The sequence below is a fragment of the Rhineura floridana genome, chromosome 3 (assembly GCF_030035675.1).
Source record: "Rhineura floridana isolate rRhiFlo1 chromosome 3, rRhiFlo1.hap2, whole genome shotgun sequence".
Classification (NCBI taxonomy): Eukaryota; Metazoa; Chordata; class Lepidosauria; order Squamata; family Rhineuridae; genus Rhineura; species Rhineura floridana.
In genome coordinates, this window is record NC_084482.1 from 215,328,504 (window position 1) to 215,351,269 (window position 22,766).

The 22,766-nt window shown below is 45.2% G+C and overlaps 1 pseudogene; it reads right to left on the reverse strand.

Annotated features, from left to right (window-relative positions):
- Positions 1-7,464: 7,464 nt before the first annotated feature.
- LOC133381589 (zinc finger protein ZFP2-like) lies at positions 7,465-16,236 on the reverse strand (annotated as a pseudogene).
- Between the last annotated feature and the right edge of the window lie 6,530 nt (positions 16,237-22,766).

A 22,766-nucleotide genomic window follows, 5' to 3' on the forward strand; every position in this document is an offset into this window, starting at 1 on the left:
TTGGGCGTATGTTTGCTATCAAAGGAGCTATCATTTGTCACAAATATGGGCATTTCATCCTATATATTTTTCTTCGGTGGCCATCGAGCAGTGTGAGGACAGCCATCCATGGCTGCAGGTGTGCCTGGTGGGGACTGGAAGTAGCGGGGTGAGCAAAGAGGCACCAGGGATGTGTGGAAAGGAGCGAGGTGGCAGCGGCCGGTGGGGAAAATCAAACTCCCACCCTCCTGCATTAGATCAGTGAAGTGGTGGGAAGGGAGGGTTGCATGTGATAGGATACAATCTGTGAATGAGGCAGGCGAGGTGTTGGGGGGAGTCCGGGGGGATTTTCTCAGCTGCTTCTGGGTTGCAAATCTCTTTGCAAGAAGGAAGAGATACACATTGCAGTATAGTGTAATATCTCAGTTAACAAATCCTCCAGGAGAGAAGCTTCTGTTAACAAAGTCTGTTTTGTGTGTGGTAGGGGGGTTGGGAAGACGCTCTGATATTGTCAGAAAGTGGCTCCTTGTCTACTGGATTGCGGCTGCTGCAGGCAGCTCTCTCTAGCTCGTCTGGAGTGGCGCTCCTTGCCAGGTGACGCAGACACCTCCACAGTAAACAGTGCTTCTGGTGCCCTGGAAACGCTGTTTCCTGCAGACACAGCTCCTCGAGTGTAGGGGACAGCAGAGAGAGATATACAGAGAAACCAAGCACGGGGGGGGTGGCGGCTGCCCTTTGCCTGCTAGTTCGAGTGTATGGAAAGGAGAACTGTGCTCAGAGCTTTACAATGCTATAGCAAGATACTGCATGATAAAAGTAGGGTTGCCAGGTGTCCGGTTTTTGCCTGGAGACTCTGGATTTGGGGGGTCCTCTCTGGGTAAGTCACCTCGATCTCTGGACACTCAGCTTTTATTTTTTTAAAAAATTAAGTTTCTAGGTAGTCTGGTTCATGAGATATACACCAAAACATCAGCCGTCCCCCACTGCAACTTCAGTTAAATCAGCTCGTAGCAGGCTGCTCTAACCCTGCCCTTTCAAGTTTGTCGCCAATAAGTGAAGTCAGGGTTGTGGTTTGTTGACCTCCAGGAAGTGCCTAGACCCCCCTTACAACTCCAGAAAATGGTTGTTTCTTCCTGTTTATCTGAAAATCTCATAAATTAAGTATTTAGCTTTCAGGTTTTTTCTCTCTTGTGTGTGGGAGTCAAAGAAATTTAAATTTTTCTGAGCTGTTGAAGAGGGGCAGTGGTTTGAAAACCTTCCCAGTATGACGCTTTAATTCTGTACTCGCTTTTCTGGGAGTAAAGCTGCACTGTAAATCCCAGAGTAAACCTCATTGGGGTTGAAACAATAAGAGTATTGTTTCAATTTATTATATATTTCTTAATGAGACGTTTTCTTTAACTTACTGTTTGACTATTTGAACATTGTTTTGCAACTGATTGAATTATGTAACTTTTTTTTCCATGGTGTGAGCCAACTTGATAATAGATTCTTATGGAAAGGCGGCATACAAATAAACCATGATGATGATGATTGTGCTCTAAATTAATGAGACTTTTGAGTGAACATAGCAAAGAATTGTGTTTGTGTTGTTAATCTTTCCTCCTCCAATGATATTTTTTAAAGCAATTAGGCAGGTGTCACAGTTTTTTTATTATGTAGGAAACTAATACTGGTTGTTTTAAAATGTTCTGCAATGCCCAACTGGTTTGACACGAGTCTTTCCAACAACCCTTTGAGGTAGGGTTGGTAATTGGAAACCATGGCAGCTCACACTAGGAAATAAACCCCTTTAAAATCCAATAACCATAACAACCAATATAAACAGTTGCAAAACAGCTTAAAGTGGCATGATTCTGAATTTGGGTTGGGTGAATGAAGTTATCTACACGCTTCCCTGTTTGAGTAAGCCCCATTGAATATATTGGGACTTGCTTCTGAGTAAAGAAACATAGGATTGCACTATAAATATCTTTACAGGTTGTGTAAATAATAAACATCTTTGATAGTCATGTTTATATAAATGTTTTTTCATACTGTGTCCCAGTAAGGATTTGATTTCACAGTATGGTTGTAGATTATTTCCTCTACATTTTAAGTGTGCCCTTCTTCCTTGGGGTGGTCATGGTTCCCCTCCATTGTTTTCATCCTGAGGGGCAGATAGGCTGAGAGATGGTGAGTAGCCCATGGTCACCCAGTACACTTTATAGCTCATTTCCATTTTGAAAAATTAATTAAAATGATTTACATGCAGGCAAAGTTTAAGTAGATCCACACAATACATTTAAAGCACATCCAACTCACATTTAAAGCACAGGACGTCCCCTAAAGAATCCCGGGAAGTGTAGTTTCTCCCCACAGTTGTAGTTCTCACCACCCTTAAAAAAATACAGTTCCCATGATTCTGTGGTGGGATTCATGTGCTTCAAATGGGTGTTGAATGTGCTTTAAATGAATGGTGTGGATCTGCCCTAGGTATCATGTGCATTCATTAGTGAATTGAAAAGAACAATTTTAAAAGATACTTTTTTAAACAGGGCTGTAACTCAGTGGTAGGGCATATGCTTTGCATGCAAAAGTCCAAAATTCAATTCCTGGAAAAAACTATTGCCTGGAATCCTGGAGAGCCAATGCTAGATGGTATCAAATGGCCTGACTTGGTATAAGGTAGATTCCTTTGTTCCTAAAAGTGGGAAGAAACCCAAGGGCCACAGTGACTCCACAATTTATTTATTTATTTTATTTACAACATTTATGTATCACTTTGTTGTAAAAATCCTCAAAGCAGTTTATAGAAGGAATTTAAATTATTGGCAAAACAGTTAAAGAGAGGTATTTAAGGTATTTAAAAACATTCAAAATAATAAAACCAACAATGAGTTAAAAAAGATAAAAAACACAATGGCTTCTACATGCCTGGGTAGGCTTGCCTAAAGAAAAATGTTTTTAGCAGTTGCTGAAAAGAGTACAATGAAGGTGTCTGCCTAATGTCGATAGGCAGGGAGTTCCAAAGTGTAGGTGCTGCCACACTCAAGGACCGATTTCTTAACAGAGCTGAACAAGTACTATGTGGAACCTGTAACATGAAAAGCATACCTTGAACTTGGCCTGGCAGCAAATCGGCAACCAGTGCAGATTTCAGAGCAGAGGTATTATGTGCTGATAGGGTCTCACTCATGTCAGCAATCGTGCCACAGCATTCTGCACTAACTGCAGCCCCTGGGTCAGGTTGTGCTGCATGGGGATTTCTGTGACCTTGGCTGACTGGCTGCCAGGATGTTTTTAGTTTTCATTTTTGGTTAGCAATCCTGACTGGTTGTAGGATGCTGAGTTTTCTGTTTTACTCATAGGAGTCTTGTTGTGGTTGGTATGGTATTGCATTTAGGAAATCATCACTGTCTTTTGTTTTCGATTTGCATTTCATTTATCTTTAACCTCACTCTCTTACATCCATAAAAGCAGCAGTGGTTCCATGCGCTCAACACAACCCCCTTAAACCCACTGATAATGCACCTTGTTGGTTGCATGATGGTTTGTTTCTTGCCCAATAATGGTAAAAGAGAATTCACATACTGGGAAGTGTGGCTGCAATTGTTGTTGTTCCCAAGCTGCTGTCTGTGAAGGTAGACCCAACCATGTGTTTTCTCTGTCAATTATTACTCACAGGAATTGGGTTGGCTGTCAAAGTGAATTTATAGCAGCCCACAGGGTAGACAGAAAAGTGTAGAGAATCTTACTCTTATTTATTTCTCAAACCTCCTTCTGAAGTGAAAGGTCAAAACTGTAAAGAAGTTTGGAGCAGCCATGTTAAAAGATAAGGGCAGGGCATTCCAGGCAGGGGGTTGCCAACCCTGCTTTGATCTGGATATCTTTGCAGAGGATCCCTAGTCAAGCTTTACCAACAGCACAATCCAAACCATATCTACTCAGAAGTCATGTTGAGTTCTATGTGGCTTAGTCCCTTAGTGTGTTCAGAACTGCAGCCTTCAGGGGCATCCATCTTTACTCCCAAGTGCTCCCATCCAACATCTCCATAACACTAGGCTCCCTTCTTCCTACAATGGCCTTCTGGTGACTGGGCTGGCCTGAGGGCACTTAAACCCTTCTTGCCAGAATCAAGAAGGCTAGATTAAATGTTCCCTACCCAGGCTCCATCTTTTAGCTAAGATTTCTACCTTAATTTCAAACCAGAGAAGTTTTTTTGTTTGAATTGTATGCTCGATGCTTCATGTGTCATGCTTAATGACATCACTAGGGCCCATCACTGTGACATCACTGGGATCCGCCCCTGAAATCTCAGGGTTTGAGATACTTCTGACCTGGCAAGAAAAAAGGCAAGGCAGCCATCCTGGGATGCATTTGGGAAGAAGTCTTCAAGTGGTCTGTATGCAAGGCTTACCTGGTCTGGTTGTTTCATTTCAGACATGTGTATTGTTAGTTTTGAATAAAAAGTTTGCTGAAATATGTTGAACTGCACTTCTTTTTGTTGTGTAGGAAACCATCCCTATTCCTTCCATGTTATTCCTACCTCTGGTACCAAAGTTTCTGTTAAAGAAGTAATGTCCAGGAACGCACCTACTTTGTTAACTGAGGCATTACTGTACTGAACTCAAATGTGCTAAAGCAAAACAGAGACCAATATTCAGACACAAGCATATATTCATGCACATTCAATCTCTATTCATACCTAATGTGGGCACCGCTTTGCGTTTGGACTGCAGGATAAACAAGGGGCCAGCAGGGGCAGAGTCGTCCAGGGCCATGGGGGGGTCGTACATCTGTTACTTTTTTGGGATCAGGGTCTCAGCCAGGTCCCTATGTGGGAGCCAATCAGCATGAAAGGGGAGCATGTGAGCCATGGAGAAGAGTCCTCATCCTTTCGTGCTGATTGGAGCCAGCCAGAGTGAAAGGTGAACCAGCCACTGAGAAGACTCTCCTCATTAGCTAACACACAGCCTCTCCTTTCATGTTGTAATGGAGTGTGGACTTGATGACACCAAGAACAAGGGAAATGAGAGAGTATGGGAAAGGAGGCGTGGCAGTGAGAGGGTGTGGCATGACCATCACGAAGGGACCCTGCACTTCTGAATTCGCCAGTATGCTACTGGGTGCCGGTACTCATATCTTGATAAAAGTACTGTGGGTGCCAGCACATAATGGCTGGCACAGGCAGCAAAAAAAAAAAAGGGTGGAGGTAGCCCATACAGGTGAGTATTGTCACACACATAAAAGCCCTGCTAATGGTATATTATGGGACAAATTACTTATTTCATATTTGATTTATATCCTGCCCTTCCAGCAGGAACCCAGCTAATTACTTGACTAGTTTGGGGGCGGGGAGTGTGCTGGCTACTTTCACAGTGGGGAAAAAAGCTTACAATAAAACCTGGGTCAAGGGAATGCCCAGGGTCAAGAGTCCTAGGTGGTCTTAGACTCACTGACAAGTGACAACTTGAATACCAACTCAGGACAGGGGACTTGAAGAAGCGGGGGCTGCATGCCTCTTTCCTTTCTCTGTGCCTTGCTTTTGCCCACAGCAAATGCCCTTCCCTAGGCCACCCTTTCTGAAAAAGTGCCATTGGTTTGGCGAGATTCCTTGGGTTGGAGATGGAGAGAGCAAAGAGTTAAAGGTGGAAAAGGCTCGGGGGGAGGAGCAAAAGTGGGGGGGGGTCGGTGGGGAGGGGAGAAGACAGAAGAAAGCTCCAGATTCTGTTCAAAGCCTTCCCTCTGAAGCTGCAAATGCAAAGTGGAGCCCAAACTCCAGTCTCTGTTGCAGGACTTTCCCCATGAACCCCCATCCCGTCCAGCCTCTCTGGGGTGTCCAGGTTCAAAAGAAGCAGAGTCTTTGTGCACAGAAGTCATTTCAATGTTACATGGCACAGAATACAGAGCAACAGAAGCAGGAAACGCCAGTCTCTGCCCCGAGGAGCTTCCAATGTCCATTTTGGCCCTGCAGGGAGAAATCCACAAAAGCAGCCAGAAAGAGATGAAGAGGACGAGGAAGTCTTCAACCTCCCTAGACAGATGCGACAGGCACCCCTTGAAGCATCTCCACGTTCTGCCCCATTGTTGAGGTGCAGAGCTGGGAGATGGAAACAGATGTATTTCTATAAAAATGTCTGTCCCTCCTTCCTGGGGCTCCTGCACACTCTGAGCATCAAAAATATTTTTTTTGTATTTTCCTGTCATTTCTATTCAGTATTGTAGGATGTATTTTCTGCTTTTTAACCCTTTCAGAAAGATAAATGAAGCATTTATTAAAGGGATCTGCGGGCCAGAAAGTCTTAGCTGAGAAAATCCACCCCACTCCTCCCCAACGCTCTCGGCTGGCACTTTTTCACTGATATCTGAGCTCCAAACCTCCTCTCCTGCTTCTCCACCCATCAAATGTAGGATAGCATGGAGTGAAATAAAGTTCTCCTCCTCCTCCTAACTTTTTTAAACAATATTTTATCACAATCCTTAAAAAAAAGATAGTGCCAGCTGTCATCATCATAAGCAGAAATCTCCAGGGCTGGTTGCAGCAATTTGGGATAGTAGTAAATGTCCCATTCAGAGAGAAGAGGTGGAAGAACTTTATGGGCAAAGGAAAGGATTCTGTTCCTGCATCGCCATCATCGCCCTCTGCGACCAAGGGCTGCACAGGATCTATCCTCTCAGAACATTTGGGCAGTATTACAAAATCGGAGAAATTATGCAACATATTGAGGTGAAGATTTTATGGTCAATAATCCCGTTTGCTTTATGCGAGCGTAACATACATGTCTTTAGTCACGTAAAGCATTTTTACGCTATGCTTCAGTTCTGAAAAGGCTCCCATAGTGGCCTACCAGAAATGGGATGGGGAGGGAAGGCAGGGAGGAACCAGTGTGTAGTGGTTAGAGTGTCGGACTGGGCCCTGGGAGACCAGGGTTCAAATCCCTGTTCGGTCGTGAAGCTTACTGGGCGACCTTGGGCCAGTCACTGTCTCTCAGCCTAACCTACCTTGCAGGGTTGTTGTGAGGATACAATCAGGAGCAGGAGAACCACGGTTGTACACCACGAGGGGAGTACACCACCTTTTGAGGGGAAAAGTGGGATAGAAATGTAATAATAACAACAACAACCCAGGCCTCAGATCTGTTACAGAGATCTGTGTAACTGGAAAGCTGGAAAGGTTACATTTAAGGAAAAGAGTAGCCAAAGGCCAGTCCTTCTCTCCCTCTAGGATGGTCAAAGAGTCGTTGTGGGCGGGGGAGGGAGATGAGCAATCACCAAATGATGGCTGGTGGGGGGGGCAGAGGGGGATTGGCTAGTCACAAAACATCAAAAAGTTAAAACATGGATCTAGTGAATCAGAAATGGATCATCGTGAATTTGGAAGATCACTGGAAAGGAAACCTTAAAAAAAATAGCTTCTTAAATTGTGCTCCATGAAGCTTCCTCCAGTGAGCTGGGGGCAGGAAGGATAATTAGACAAGGACCAGAGCCAGACCAAAAATAAAATAAATTGAACAGACTTCTTTATGTCAAAGCACAGAACATCCCATTTCAAACACCTGCAGAAATAGATTTCCATTGGGGTTGACATGATCCCCAGCCTTACTGGGTACTCGCAAAGGTCACCCAGCGCTGCTAGCCACATGAAGCAACAAATCTTGTCCCTCATTCGCACTGGGCCATTCCCTTAGCTCAACTAAGCCCTTGTCAGCAATCCTGCTTCTCACACATTTCAGGTCAAAAATTTCTCTCAAGCCATTCAAGCCTCCTTCAGCCATGAGCAACAACTTCTTGGCCAACATTTTTCTTCTGTTCTGCTCCACAGCTTCTGGGGTGATCAGCTTCCCCAAGCGCACAGATCTGAGCTGAGTAACACCCTCTCCTTAAAAAAAGAAAACCACCACTAAAAAGTAAAACTTGTTTTACCTGCATAGTAAAAATCACCATTCCAGTGGCTGAGAACACTACCAAGGCACAAAAACATGAATCCAAAGATACCAGTGTATGCTAACATTTGATGGCGCTTTTCAAGAGATGTTGAATGAAAATCTTGCAAATTCCAGATGAACATTAATTCAATCTTTAGCCAAATGCAATGGAAAAGCAAAGTGTGTATGCCAAGGTGTGGGCATTCTGGGAGGTTGTGTGAGGGAGTGGTTTCTTTTCCTCTCCATCTTTGTATATAGCAGGGGTTGACAGCCTCAGCTTTTCCAGCAGGCCCTAAGAACTCCACCCAGGCTATGCTCCAACCTCCAGGAGAGATCCATCATCAGCTCAGCTCCAATCTGAAACAAGAATTAAACTGTGGCAGAATCACATTCCAACCACTTCTATAGTTTCCCTCCTGTGTGAATGCTTTGATGAAGTGTGAGATGTGTCTTATTTCTGAAGCTCTTTCCATGCTTCATGCATTTATATGGGATCTCCACTGTGTGAATTATTTGATGAGCAGCAAGTCATATCTTCTAAGAGAAGCTCTTTCCACATTTCAAGCATTTATGTCGTTTTTCTTTGGTGTGAATTCTTTGACCAGCAGTGAGAGAAACTCTTTGCACATTCTAAGCTTTCTCCCATTTGAATTCTTTTATGAATGACAGTTGGCATTCAAGTGAAGGTCTTTCCACATGCCAAACACTTATTTAATTTCTTCCCATTGTGAATTCTTTGATGGGAAGTGAATTTCCTCTTCGGACAGAAGCTCTTTTCACATTCCAAGCATTTATGTGGTTTGTCCCGTGTAAATTCTTTGATTAGTGACATGTACTTGACAAATGAAGCTCTCCACATCACAATCATTAATATGTTTTTTCCTCTGTATGGATATTTTGATGTGTAAGAAGGGCAGAGCTGTTACGAAAGCCCTTTCCACATTGCAAGCATTTATATGGTTTCTCCCCGGTATGGATCCTTTTATGGGTAGTAAGATCATAACTCTGACGAAAGGTCTTTCCACACTCTAAGCATTCAAATGGTTTCTCCCCTGTGTGAATTCTTTCATGAGAAGCTAGATGGATCTTCTGAGAGAAGCTCTTTCCACACTCCAAGCATTCAAATGGTTTCTCCCCTGTGTGAATTCTTAGATGAGTAGTAAGATGTGATTTCCGAAAAAAACTCTTTCCACACTCCAGACATTTATATGGTTTCTCCCCGGTATGGATCCTTTTATGGGTAGTAAGATCATAACTCTGACGAAAAGTCTTTCCACACTCTAAGCATTCAAATGGTTTCTCCCCTGTGTGAATTCTTTCATGAGAAGCTAGATGGATCTTCTGAGAGAAGCTCTTTCCACACTCCAAGCATTCAAATGGTTTCTCCCCTGTGTGAATTCTTAGATGAGTAGTAAGATGTGATTTCCGGTAAAACTCTTTCCACACTCCAAACATTTATATGGTTTCTCCCCGGTATGGATTCTTTGATGTAACATAAGGACAGAGTTGCAACGAAAGCTCTTTCCACACTCAAAGCATTTAAATGGTTCCTCCCCTGTGTGACTTCTTTCATGAGTAGTGAGATTTATCTTCTGATGAAAGCTCTTTCCACACTTCAGGCATTTATGCGGTTTTTCTCCTGTGTGAATTCTTTGATGAGTAGTGAGATGTGTCTTCTGACAGAAGCTCTTTCCACATTCAGCGCATTTATAAGGTTTCTCTCCTGTGTGACTTCTTTCATGATTAGTGAGATTTATCATCTGACAAAAACTCTTTCCACACTCCAAACATTGATAGGTTTTCTCCCCTGTATGGATCTTTTGATGGGAAATGAGGACAGAACTGTGACGAAAGCTCTTTCCACACTCCAAGCATTCATGCGGTTTCACTCCTGTGTGAATTCTTTGATGAGTAGCCAGCTGTGACTTCTGACAGAAACTCTTTCCACACTCCAAGCATTTATAGGGTTTCTCCCCTGTATGGATCCTCTGATGGGAAATAAGGGCAGAATTGTGACAAAAGTTCTTTCCGCACTCCAAGCATTTGTATGGCTTCTCACCTGTGTGGATTTTGTTACGAGCTTTAAATGTCAACTTAGGATGGACATTTCTCTGACACATACAGGATGTTCTTGTTTCTTTCCTTTTTTGTGTTGCTTCTTCAACTGGGATTTGATGGTAGCCACTGCCCAGAGAAGGAGGAGGTTTAGTTTCAATTTTCTGTCCCTGCTGCTCGTTTCTTAAACCCACGCCTCTTTCTGGGAACACCCTAAGGTGTTTCCCCTTTTTCTTGGTTTCCCAGTCATGACCTGTTGCAAAGAAGAGAGGAAACTGTTACCTATTTTAATTTAACAAAACTGATATACCGCTTGAATGTAAAGACCTCTAAGTAGTTTATAAGCCTGAGGCAGAAATGGAGCCTCAAATAATTGAAGAAGCACACAAAATGTTTGTGACAATGGAAGAGCAGAAAAGCCTTAGCTAGGAGGTAGATCTTACTTATCTGCTGCTGCTAACACCATAACTGATAGCCAGTGCTCTATAAACTATTGGATTGGGTCCATAAGGATCCATCATGACCTATCTTTAGGCACCAGGCAAAAATATTTCTCTTTTCCCAGGCATTTGGCTTATAATTTTTTGGAGGGCTTTTGATATTGTAGCCTCTTTTAAAGGGTAGGCTGTCCCGCTGCCTTTTATATTTATGTTCTGTGTTTTTAAACTTTGTATTTGTTCCAGATTTTTATATTGGTTTTAATCTATTGATTGTAAGCCAGTTTGGGTTCACTTTTGTGAAGAAAGCAACTAATAGCAGCAAACATGGCGGTAGGAGCAACAGCTAGGGGCGAGGGACCTTCATCACAAATGGCTTTTATACGGTAATTTCTCCCTTGTTGGAGGTTACAATGCATTGGAAAATACAGGGCAGCCTCCCCCCCTTCTTATGCCATCACCCTCGGACCCGACCTGGACACCAGCTATCAGTGTGACCCAGAGACGCGATGTGAGACTCCCACCTACACTAGGCCGCCGCTGCTGCCGTTTCTTGTTTGCCAGGCCGGGCCGGAGCCGGGGGTGGGCTGCGGCCCTTTCGGCAGGCCTGACACAGCGACCTATCTTCGGGAAACAACGTTGCTGGCTGCGGTGATTTTCCAATGGCTGCTGGGATTGGGGCGCGCCCCTGCGCCCCCGCCGTCCTGCCATGTCGATCGTTCCACCTTGTATCGGCCGCATTTGCCTCTCAGCGCCTTTGCCTTTGGCTTCTTAAGGAGAACTTTCCTGTTGGTCGCGTCTTTGTGGGGCCTGTTTATGCCGCCCCCTCGCTATTTGCTACACTGGATGCTGGATGCTGAGAGCGAGAGGAGGTGCCGCTTTGGTTTCGCAAATGACGCACGTTTTGGACTATACAGGCTAGAAGCCTTATTGAACCTTAGTAGCTTTTACCTGGTTGTTTTAGTTTTATTCCTTGTTTTTTGATGTTGTGGTGTTTATATACCTTTACTTTGTACGTTGCTCAGAGTGGCTGGGTCTCCAGCCAGACAGGCGACAAATAAATCGCATAAATAAATAAATAGTTCAGCTTCTAGCTGAGACATGAGTGTAGCCTTGGGCATTCATTCTTTCTTAGACTAGCCTACCTCGCAGGGCGGTGGTGATGGAAAACCACGAAACAACCCCCATGCGTTCTCTTCTGAACTGTTTGGAGCAACTGCAGTATAGAAATATGATTTTAAAAAATAAGGAGAGGACCTGCCATTCAGTGGCAGAGCATGTCTCTTGCATGCAGATTAGGCGAAGTTCAATCCCTGAATTCTCCAGTTAAAGGACCTGTGAAGGAGTCCTTGGGTGTACTGGGCATCATACACTAGAGCGATTCTGCCAGTCAGAGCAGACAATATTGGTTTAGATGGGCCAATGGACATATAGGGGTGTTCCATCAGGTTCCTGGAATTCTAGGATGGCTCCAGTCTGCATTTGCATGTTATTATGGTTCTTGCTGTTTCCTGCTGCTGAATGTTGTTCACATTATGCTGAGGTTTTAACAGTTTGCCCCCTTATGGAGTTTTGTTAAATGGAAAAGCAAGTTATGAATGTTTTAATCAATAAAAATAAAGAAATAGAGCCGAAGAAAGGAATTTGAGATGCTAAAATACAGGAAAATGTGCAAAAACAGTCTTGGAGCATTTCATTTTGGACCCAAATACAGAAGCCGGGTTCACACAATTTATACAAGCCCACCAATTAAGATTTTTTATAAACGGCATCATGACTTCTGCTCTCAGCTTAACTAAAGGTGCAAGAGAAGGCTGCCCTTTTTTCATCTTTATTTATTTATCACATTTCTACCCCGCCTTTGTTTTCATGATAGAAACCCAAGGCAGCTTACATATGGTCCCCAGACGGTCTCCCATCCAGGCACTGACCAGACCTGACCCTGCTTAGCTTCAGCAGGGAGCTGGCCTTATGTGCCCTCAGACTTTATTATTAGTTCAAGCGTTATTACCTTTAGCCATAAAAGTAAGGGAAAATCAAGAAAGAAATGGGAAAAAATCTAAATAAAAATTATACATGAGTGATATTGTTTTAATATTGACAAATCCAATTCATAGAGCAATCCAACTGCCAAGAAGCTGGCAGAGAGGAGCCAGCAGAACGCTCCGCAGGATCCTCCTCCTGCTCGGGAGCCTAAATGCAGCCGAGTGCACGAGCTGGCCGGGAAGCGCTGGCTCTGGCAAACAGGCCTCCCAAGGAGTAAGCACTCCCCACAGACCTTAATGGAAATCAAAAACTTTTAAAATTCTGCTGGCCTTTTGGCTGGCGGAGTTTCAAGGTAAATTGGGACCCTGGGGACAGGTCTGAATGTGAGAAGGATCTCATGTAAATGCCCCCCACGGCTCCGCTCCCCCCATGCCCTGTTTTTGGGGTTTCCTGGTGGAGCTACATCCCTGCCGTGGCAGAGGGCTGCTGCCGGGAGCGTTTTGGAGCATCCAGTGCTCCGCAGCATCCATCTCACCCCAGCTCAGAGGAAAGGTGAGTTGGACTGGGCCCTTAGTCATTAACTGAAGTTGAAAATCTTATAAAAGGTTATGGAATAATAACTAGATACAACGTTAATAAAGAGAAATCAGAAATAATGGACGTTAATATTGTACACAAAAAAATAAAAAGAAATTAACTTAAAGCAACACCTAAATGATGTTTAGGGACTAAAATGATATAAAGACTACATAATCTGTACAATAACAAGTATACATTATGATACAAAGAATGTGATGATCTCATAAAACAATGAGAAAAACTAAATTTATGGGGGTTTTTTTGCAGAAGCTATACCATAAATGTCTCATCCACCCATCTTATATTTGGATGTTCCTACACGTTATATAGTTCAGTCATGTGAACATACAATTAATCCCATTTGGTCTATATGCCAGAAATCCAACTCTTGGTTTAAACCCCAAGTACTGAAAGTAAATTCATTTTTAACTGTGAAAAAGCCTGGGGAGAAGCCTCTCCCCCCACCTCCCGATTCAGGAGAACATAAAAGAATCACAAAGATTTCTTGCAAAGCCAACAGAGAGAGAGATAAAATTAATGTTTACCCCGCAAGGTGGCATGTCCATCCCTTTCCTGAATACCACCCCTTCGCAGGGGACTGTCTCTGGCTTCCAACAGAACCTTCTGTGACTCAAAGAAATCAGCGGCCACTTCTGCAAACATATCCTTCACCTGAAGCAACAATGAGGATATAAAGAAAGTGAATGGGGAGACGGATGAGAAAAGGCATGACAGAAACAAAAGTCCTTGGGGAGTCTGGGACATTCCTCCGTGGACAATTTTAGAAGGCTTTAAAATCTCCCCCATCAGATCCTGAACCCCTTGGAAGCACCAGGATGAAGCTCTCTCTCACCTGTTGCTCTGACTGCTTTTTCTCCTCTGCTTGGCTCAGGAGGAAACCTTCGGCCAAGGCCACCGCCTGCAAAGTAGTTTCCGCTCCACATTCACTGACCCAGCTCTGCATTTCTTCTGGGAGGATGATCAGGAACTGCTCCAGGATCATCAGGTCCAAGATCTCATTCTTTGTGCATCGCTCTGGCTTCAGCCACCGACGGCAGAGATGGTGGAGTTGGTTGTAAACTTCTCGGGGGGCCTTGGCCTCCTGGTAGCAGAGCTGCCTGAAACGCTGGCACGGCACGTCTGAGCTGAAGGCTTGAAGGATCTTCTGTTCTGCTGTTTCCAAGAATTCCCCAGGGCTCCCAATCTGGATGACACATGGACCTCTTCCTGCTTCACGGCCAACTGAGTCTTGGTCTTCCATCTTTGAACTTTGTGTTCCAAGGAAGCCTCCAACTGGGCCCAGGAGACTCCTTCCGCTTTTGCCAAATGCCCACTTAATTGGAGGTTCTATCAAGCCCTGCAAAGCTAAAACATTGTTTGGTGAGTGAATCATAACACTTTCAGGAAAGGTGGCTGAATGCTAAGTCACAGAGAAGAATGGAGAAATACTTTTGGGAGAGTTTCCTTCAAGTGAGGCCCATGGATTAAAGATGGCATGGGGAACTTTTGTACCCCCAGATGTTGCTGAACTGCAATGCTCATCAGCATAGTTAATGGCCAGGGATGGGAGTTGTAGTTCAGAAACATCTGGGGAGGGGGACAATGGGTATGTACAATTGGATCAAAGCCTTCAGTCTGGCTGAGAATCAGAATATGCACCGTCCCTTCCAGTGGTCTCTCCCCTATAAATCATGGGAACATAAGAACAGCCTGGCTGCAGGATCAGGCCACTAATCCAACATACTGTCCTCACAGTGATGCCCATGGGAAGCCTGCAAGCAGAACATGAATACAAGAGCACTCTCTCCACTTGGTCAAATCCCAGAACCTGGTATTCAGAGGCATCCAGACCCTGGTGCCTGAGATAATACAGACATCATCACTGGTAGTCTTTGATAGCTTTATCCCTTCATCAATTTGTCGAATTCCCATTTAGAGCTGCCCAAGCTGGTTGTTGTCACTCCATGCTGTGGGAGTGAATTCCATTGTTTTAATGATGTGCCATGTCAAGAAGTACTTCTGGAAGCCTGTCCTGAGTCCCCCCCCCATTCTGTTCCATTGGATGGCCCTGGGTCCTAACATTATAAGAGAGGGAGAAAGACATCTCTGTCTGCTTTCACCACATCATGCATCGTTTGACGCTCGTCTGTCATCTCTCCCTTTCATAGAATCATAGAACAGTAGAGTTGGAAGGGGCCTACAAGGCCATCAAGTCCAACCCCCTGCTCAGTGCAGGAATCCAAATCAAAGCATTCCCGACAGATGGCTGTCCAGCTACCTCTTGAATGCCTCCAGTGTCGGAGAGTCCACTACCTTTCTAGGTCATTGGATCCACTGTTATATGGCTCTAACAATTAGGAAGTTTTTCCTGATGTTCAGTCAAAATCTGCCTTCCTGCAACTTGTGCCCATTATTCCGTGTCCTGCACTCTGGGACGATCGAGAAGAGATCCTGGCCCTCCTCTATGTGACAACCTTTCATGTACTTGAAGAGTGCTGTCATATCTCCCCTCGATCTTCTCTTCTCCATGCTAAACATGCCCAGTTCTTTCAGTCTCTCGTCATAGGGCTTTGTTTCCAGTCCCCTGGCTTCCTTGTGTCCTTGGCTTCCATCTAAGTTAAAAAGCCCAAACGAAACTATCTTGAAGGGTAGCTTACATGAAAGCGGCCACTCAGCTAAAAAAATGCTCATTGGTTTAATATCCAGGCTTGTAGACAGCTAGTCTATTGATCTCACGCACAAAACCTACATTTCCAGCTAAATTTTAACTTTTTTTCCCCCGTTGTCAGATATACATTTGTTTAGAGCAGAAGCAGAATTACATTTATTTGCAATCTCCGGTATCCTTCCTCTACACATGGAGGCTCCACTCCTGACAGCTCAGGCGCTGCCTTGCTGGGGCACATGACAGATTCCGACGGGGCAGCGACGTCCTGTTCTCAGCAGAGGCCGGCCTTTCCTTCCGAAGAGCACGCAAGCTTTACGCGCGGCAGGAGTTGGGATCCATCAGCTGCGCTCTGCAGAGGCATTTCCTCTCCTTTGCCTGTCCACCTTTTAAAAATGTTGCGCTCTCATTCTAAGGCTTTGACGCCCCGCTGGAAGAGCCTCTCCCCCCCGTGACCGGGGTTCGTCCAGGCACCCTCCCCTTGCACCCCGGGGAGCTCACCGGATCCCCAGCAGGAAAGCACCCAACGCAGCCCGTGGCGAAAGGCACCGGCCACCTGCACCCCGCAACCAGCAACTGCCGGACAAGAAGAGGCCCGCAAGTCGCCCGGGAGGACGCGGCCTCCCCCCTCCCTCCGCCCCAAATGCCTTGCCTCTCTAGGAATCTCATTCACTCTCCATAACCCTTCCGCGGCCAAGCTTCCTCCTCCTCTCTCCAAGAAGCGCGCTCTTGCCCCCTCGCCCTGGTGGGAACCAGGCAAGGAAGGCGCCGGGGTTGGTTTGTGTGCTTTGCTTTTCCCACCAGGCGAAAACTTCGCTCAGTTGTTTTAAATAAATTTTAGAAGATATTTATTTTACATTTACATCTCTCCATCTCATAAAGCTGGGCTGGGACCACCATTGACGTTTCTAGCTAAAAACGCAAGAATTGCCTTGCTGGGTCAGACCAAGATCCTTTTGACCCAGCATTCTGTTCCTGACAGCGGACGGCTAGATGCCTCTGAGGGATCCCAAGCGGGATCCCAAGCAAGCCACAACACAACAAGGAGGGCCTTCAGTTGTTTGTGCCCAGCCTATGGTCTGCACTGGTATGCTGGTTCTATACATAGCAGTTCCATTTAGCAATGAAAGCTAAGAATTTCTGATAAACCCGCCCTCCATGAATTTGTCTTATCTAAGCCTGTCTCCTGGGTGTCAAGGGCCAGCTAAAGATCACCCCACAGCGAGTGGCTCAGGGGTTACGTGCCCTGCCACCTGTGCAGCCATGGGCAAACTGCAGAGTCCCAAGGAGCCCAGTTGCCCCCCAGCTGGCCGTTGTGGACAAGGAAGGGGCTTGCTTGTGCAGCTGTGGCAAGCTGAGCAGGCCCTAGCCAGCTGGGGAGGACTAGCCTCAGAGGGAGGCAATGGTACCCCCCCCTGAATACAGCTTACCATGAAAACCCTATTCATAGGGTCGCTGTCAGTCAGGATCAACTTGAAGGCAGTCCATTTCCATTTGGAAGCTGGTGGCTATCACCATATCTTGTAGAAGGGGGAAGTAGTACACATCCTTTTCTGTAAGCCACTTTGAGCACAATTTTTTTTGTAGAAAGGCGGCACACAAATGAAATGATGAGGTGTGGACGGATTGCAATTCCCATCCTCCCCCTCAAATCCCTGGCCATTGGCCTTGCCGGCTGGGGCTGATAGGAAACGGAGTCCAATGCAATCCAACACAAAACACCATTACAAGCAGTGCAAAGCTGACTGCCGTTGGCAAGCACTGTGAGACCTGCTTTTGAACTGGAGCTCCTTGGCATAGGTGTAGTCATGCGGGATCTTAGACCCCTTAATTTTTGGAGGGCAGAGTCCCAGTGCCTCCAGCATCCATGAGCCACTCTGCATAAAAGGGGAGTGTGGTAGCCCCTGGGAAGAGTCTTCTAACATGCTTCCTTGTATTTTTCTGCTGATTGGAGCCAATCAGAGTGAAAGGAGGTGAGTCAACCACTGAGAAGACTCTCCCCAGTAGCTAACACACTCCCCTTTCATACAGATTGGCTTCTAGGGATGGCTGTTGTTATAGGAGAAGGCATGCACAGGAAGGACAAGGAGTGTGGAGATGATGGAGAGTGATAGAGCGAGCGAGGGGGCGTGGCTGTGAGGGGATGTGGCATGACTATCAAGAAGGGACCCTGCACTTCTGAAGTTGCCATTACATGACTGCCCATTAATGTCTGACCACCAACAAATCACCCGGCATGCAGTGCCCCAACCGGGCACTATAGTGGCAGGTCACTATCGCACCAGGCATGGGAGATCAACTCCTCCTGCTCCCATTTAAAAGCCCCAGCAACGCCCCTGCCCACCACTTGCCAGGCTGTTGACTTGTGGAAGTGGGCAAAGACCACAATCTCTCTTGTATCCCCCATTCCTACTTAAGTCCTCTACAGCAGGGGTTCCAAAACTGTGGTCCGTGGACCACCAGTGGTCCACACGCTTCATTCTGGGGGTCTGCAGCATGTCCTCATGAATGACACATCTTGATTTTTCAGTGTATGTTTATTCCTGCTTTTATTTCTTATGTTGTATTGTTATATCAGTGTAATAAAATACGAGAAAGAAAGGATTCAATACAAATACAATTAAAAATCACACAGCAATCTGGCACAGTGCAGGCAGATCAATTATTAAGTGGCCCACCAAGGCCATCAGCAATTTTCAAGGGATCCATGGGGGGGAAAGGTATGGGAACCACTGCTGTATAGCTAACTGTCTATACATTGGGGCTCATTGTGCCTGAATTGCCTCCGTTTCTCTCCTCTGTAAACTGGAATAGTGGCCCATCCCCTTAGGGAGGTCGCACAGGTGAGTACATAAGCATAAACACTGGAGGCCTTCAAGAGGCATCTGGACAGCCCCCCATCAGGTAAGCTTTTAAGTTGGATTCCTGCCTTGAGCAGGGGGTTGGACTCGATGGAGTCACAGGTTCTTTCCAACTCCTCTATGAAAAACATTTGTTGACAAATGGTAGTTCCTTGGATGGAGAACACACAATAGAGCTTTGAGTAACACATGTTGACCTGCAGTGGGTTCTTTGGGGGGCAGGGACCCCTGTTCCCTTGGACCGCTGAGCTGTGGCCTCTAAAATGGGGGTCCCCTTCCAGTCCACATCAGATTTCTAGCTTGTTTTCCACAGCTCTGCCTGAAAATGCTTTGGTATAAAAACAAATGGGGTTTCTTTTTTGGAGGGGGGGACATATTTTGTTTCAGATTCTGCTTAACTCATCATCTGGCTGACTTTTTCTGATAAAATATTTTCAATGGGGATTCTGTTTTCTAGAAGCAATTAAGGTGCAATAGAAATATTTTAATCTTTGTTCTCAGAATGCTGAGGCTGGCTTTCTTTTTCTGGCATGAGAACTTTGTTCAAATGCAAAGGTATGTCAGCTTATCATCTGAAGAGGAAAGCCTATTTGCAAGTAGCTGTTGCAGAATTTCATTGGCTCTGACCATGTGGTTTTCGTTGCTGTTGTTATGTGCCTCCAAGTTGACTACGACTTATGGCGACCCTATGAATCAGTGACCTCCAAGAGCATCTGTCATGTGGTTTTATGGAGATAAATATCTGCAAATGAGAGCTGTCCCTAAGGGAACGCTGGGCTCTGTGGGAAGGGTTAGAAATCTTATTCCTCAACTCAGCTCTCAAGTGTTGTGGCAGCTCATCCACTAAGGCTACAGGGTCACAGTCCTTTCAAGCAGAATATTAAGCATTTTTTAAAAATCTGAAATCTCAAAGCCACACTTTCTTTCCTGTCCCGTACACACAACCACACAACTCTTACCATATATGGAGTGAGAAATGCCAGATTTAGAAAGGGAAGAGGCACCAGAGATCATATCGCAAACATACGTTGGATAATGGAACGGACCAAGGAATTTCAGAAGAAAATCACCCTGTGCTTTGTAGATTACAGCAAAGCCTTTGACTGTGTAGATCATGAAAAACTATGGAATGCTTTAAAAGAAATGGGGCCCCCAGAGCATCTGATTGTCCTGATGCACAAACCTATACTCTGCACAAGAGGCTACTGTAAGGACAGAATATGGAGAAACCGATTAGTTCCCAATCGGAAAGGGTGTGAATAGAATAGAGTTTATTGCTTACAGCTGATAGGCCACCGCAAATACATTTAAACATCATATAAACATCATATAAACAACAGAAACAACCCAATACGAACACCAGAAATCCTGCTAAAAACACATAAAAAATTAAAAGTTAAAAATAGGAAAGATGTCTATACCGATGCAACCAACAGTATATTTACAGGGGTTGAGAGGGTAAGGACGCTGGTGGCGGGGAGTATCTTTGGGTTTTAGCTCTAATTTTTGCTGCCTCAAGGGCGAACTTAGCGACTTAGCGTGATATAAAAGGGTCATTGCCCACCAGCAGGGTACAAACCTGTTCAAGGGGAGGCCTATCCTTAATAAGATTACTAATGGGGGATAAGAACTTAGTCCGAGGATCTTTGTAAAGGGGGCAACCCAACAAGTAATGAAAAATATCCTCCACATCACCTGAGCTGCATGGGCAGCAGCGAAGGTGAAATGGGATACGTCTATATCTCCCATCCAGAAGCGCAGAGGGCATTGATTGAAAGCGAAGGGCAGTGAATGCGGTTCTCAACCATGGCGCTTCTAGAGAGGGCTCCAGTTTGAAGGATGTTTTGTATATTGAATACCAATGCGAAAAAGAAGAGTGTGAGGCAGAGACCAAGTCCCATCTTGATGCATAGAAAAGAATTCTGTCCCTCAGTCGAGCCTTTGCTCTGGGGGATACGTATGAGGGAGCAGTTTCAATGCTTATCCCATAAAAAGCTAACATTAATTTGGTCCTTGCTAGCCAATTTTCTTGCCCAGGGTTCTGGAGTTGCTCAAGATAACATTTCTTTGGCAGCCTTGAGTCATCCATGGCCACCAATGTTAACCAAAAGGAAGCAAGGGCTACATGAACCAATGCTTCTAGAGAGTGTGAGCCAGTTTCCAGCCTCAAAAGGGCGGATGGCGTCCCTTTTGGAAGGGCCAGGATCCTTCGAATGAAGGCGTTTTGTAGCTTCTCTAGGGATGGGATCCTCACGTATCCCCAAATCTAGGCACCATAAAGGAGAGTTGGAATGAGTTTCTTTTGGAACACCTCGACTGCAGGGGGGACAGCCTTTCCACCTTTAAAATAGAAAAAACGGCACAGCAATTGGATGGAATAGGAAGGTTTTAAATTCATTGCTGTGATGTGTGGATTCCAGGATAGAGAAGAAGTAAAAGTGAGGCCCAAATATCTAAACTGGCGTAGTTGGAGAATGGGCCTATCATTTAGTTTCCACACATGCTGTTTGGACTTTTTCCCAAAAACTACCACCACAGTCTTGGAATGATTAATTTTGAGGTGTTCATTTCGACAATAGGAACCCAGAGAGGATAACAATCGCCTCATGCCCACCTGAGTGATGGAAATCAATGCTAGGTCGTCAGCGTAAAGTAGTACTGACAACTTTGTGTTTAAGATTCGAGGGAGGAAGAATTCCGGCCCCGCTAAGACGTTAACAATGCCGTTGACATAAAGGTTGAAAAGGAGTGGCGCCAGCAAGCAACCTTGTCGGACACCTCTCCCTGTGGGCACTGCCTCTGATAGGGCGCCACTTGGGCCAACCCTGACCCTGAGGGACGTATTAAAATGGAGTAGTTGTAGGAGGCAGAGGAGGCGCCGGTCGATGTTTGTCCCCTTGAGTTTTTGCCAGAGTCTCGATCGGTCAATCAGATCAAATGCTGAAGAGAAGTCGACGAAGGTCACAAACAGCTCTCTTCTCTTTTGAAGGGCATATTTCTGGATCAAATGCGCAAGAGTAAAGCAATGGTCTAGAGTAGACTTGCCCTTTGTAAAACCCGCCTGTTCCTCTGCAATGCTCTTGTTCTCGAGGGCCCAGAGTTGTAACTTCCCTAACAGGTATTTAGAGTATAATTTTGCGGCCACATCAATGAGGCTGATAGGCCTGTAATTTTTGGGGTCAGATTTAGAGCCCATTTTGTGAATTGGGATCACAATGGTGTCAGACCAACCCTTAGGGATAGAGCCGTGCTGGTTTATGAGAGAAAATAGCTTAGCGAAAATGGGTGCCCACCAATCAGGGGTGGCTTTGAAAAGTTCAGCAGGAATCATATCCTGACCTGGGGCTTTCTTAGAAGGAAGAGAGTTAATTAGTACAAGCACTTCTTCCGGACTCACTGGGGCCCACTCCTTGCGTGTCTGGAGGGCTACAGTGACTAAGCTAAGGCGGATATCTATCAAGGGATCCCCAGCAAAAATATCTGTGAAATGTGCATACCATTGAGAGGGGGTAATTGGATTGTCGATAGGAGAATAGCCCCCTTTGAGCCCTCTCGATATTATGGCCCAGAAGCTAGCTGAATTATGTTTGGCTAGCGCTAGGGTCAGATCCGACCATTGTTGACGTACAAACATTGCCTTTTTTTTCCGAAGTAGGTTTTTATAAGCCCTGTGCCAGAAGATGTAAGAGTCAAGATTTTCAGGAGAGTTTACTCTTTTCAAGGTTCTTATGGCGCTAGCAAGGGTTTTTTTTAGTTGTGTGCACTGGCCATCAAACCATCCACATTTCCTCTTAGATGGAGGGTGAGCGGTGGATAGTCGGGGCCTTAATGCCTCGATAAAGGCCCCATAAAGGTCAAGGGGGTCAGTGGAACTTAAAAAATGTTCTCGCCAAGCAAGTAAGGCCTGGGAATGGAGAAAAATGATCAAATTCTCTTGAAGTCTCCCGTCCCAGCGTAGCCTTCTTATGCCAGTAAGGGAAAGGTTTTCTGAGAGGATACCACTGGGGATTGCTGAAGGAATAGGGAGAGAAAGGGAGGAATTTATAGGCATATGATCGCTTTCTGGTCTAGAAAGCACAGTAAAATCCAAGAAATAATATCTTAAAGCAGGAGAAAGAAACATAAAATCGATGACACTCAGTCCTCTAGGCCCGTAAAAAGTATATGAGTCTGCATATGGGTTGTTAGAACTACCATTACAAATTAAAAAATGGTATTTGATCACTAAAGCAAAAAGCGAGCAACCCGAAGATGTTATAACCTCGTCTCGTGATGACCTAGGGGGGCAAAATGACAA